General features: G+C 43.7%; 1 non-coding gene across 1 annotated transcript; it reads left to right on the top strand.

Annotated features, from left to right (window-relative positions):
- The first annotated feature begins 613 nt into the window (after nt 1-613).
- On the top strand, nt 614-685 carry TRNAA-CGC. Its single transcript has one exon. It is a non-coding gene; the product is annotated as a tRNA-Ala (tRNA).
- Nucleotides 686-1,498: the final 813 nt, after the last annotated feature.

Genomic DNA, 1,498 nt, shown 5'->3' on the forward strand with positions numbered 1-1,498 from the left:
TAAAAATACAAACATTAGCCGGGCACAGTGGCAGGTGCCTGTAATCCCAGCTACTTGGGAGGCTGAGGCAGCAGAATGGATTGAATCCAGGAGGCAGAGGTTGCAGAGAGCTGAGATCATACCACCGCACTCCAGCCTAGGTGACAGAGCGAGACTCCGTCTCAAAACAAAAAGAAGAAAAAGAAAAAAAGAAAGTTGATGCAGTTTTGAAGCCACTGTTTTAAAACCCCTTTGTGCATATAATAATCGTCAAGCGAGAAATAGAGATGGGGTGTGGAATCAGAGCACGACAGTCTCAGAATGTATGAAAAAGCTGTAAAAGGGATGTTGGCTCCCACCCAGCACGGTGTGAAGTTAAACTCGGTGATTCAACGAAAGTCAGCGGCGGCCTCCAGGCTGAAAAACACTTTTTTCTGAGTCAGTCTGCAATCTGTTACTCGTCCAGCGAAGCCTCCGCACAGCCTCCAGTCTTGTCAGTTCAGAGATAATGAAATTTAATCCAGTGGACTTTCTCTAGCTAACTCTTAAATTAAAAAACTATAACAAAACAAAACAAAAGCAACAAGAAACATAGCAATAACATTTTATAAAAGAATGAGCACATTAACATTAAGGGGGTGTAGCTCAGTGGTAGAGCACATGCTTCGCATGTATGAGGTCCCTGGTTCAATCCCTGGCACCTCCACTTTTCCTTCAGCCAACCCCTCCTCTTTCATTGAGGAGTGGAGTGGAGCTCCTCAATGAAGTAGATCTCGGGTCTTTCTGGTTGAGTGATTGGAAGAACTTGGATAACCCAAACCACTTAAGGAATGCGGAGCTTGCTAATGAGAACTTTGAAAACCCATTTGGAAGTTTAAGGGCCATATGCTATCAGCTTGCAGGGAGAGCTCTATTTGGTAGGGGCTTAGGCTTAAAGTCTTAAAGGTTTTCTTATCGACGCCAGGTTTTGGCACACTGATTAGTCTGGTAGATAGTAAACAGAGTCTCATTGAAGATCTGGACAGGCTGTGTGATAGAAAACACTTAGTTGAAATAAAATTTCAAGAGCATTAGTGGGTAATGGGTTAAAACTTCTTCTCTACTACATTTCTTACCCTTGCCCCCTGAAAAATCAAGTTTCTTGTGTTTAGAGTTGTACAATCATAAAGCAGAATTCATGAGTTAACACACCAAAGATCCCTGCAGTACTGTAGTAGATGAAGCCAGAGGGGCAGTGTGTGTGTGTGTAGGTGTGTATATGTGTGCATGTATGTGTGTGTGTCTGAATATGTGTATCTTGTGTGCATGTATGTGCATGTGTATGTGCATGTCTATACATGTTTGTGTGCATGTGTGTGTGTGCGTGTGTGCTTACGTGTGCATGTGTGCCCACATGTGTGTGCCTGTGTGCTCATGTACGTATGTGTACGTGTGTGCACGTGCGTATGTGTGCGTATGTGTACGTGTGTATGTGTTGTTTCTAAGCATGGTCCTACGCTGGAGGAATGTGGGAAAATCA

This window comes from Cebus imitator, unplaced genomic scaffold (genome assembly GCF_001604975.1).
Source record: "Cebus imitator isolate Cc_AM_T3 unplaced genomic scaffold, Cebus_imitator-1.0 Scaffold793, whole genome shotgun sequence".
In the NCBI taxonomy this organism is placed as follows: Eukaryota; Metazoa; Chordata; class Mammalia; order Primates; family Cebidae; genus Cebus; species Cebus imitator.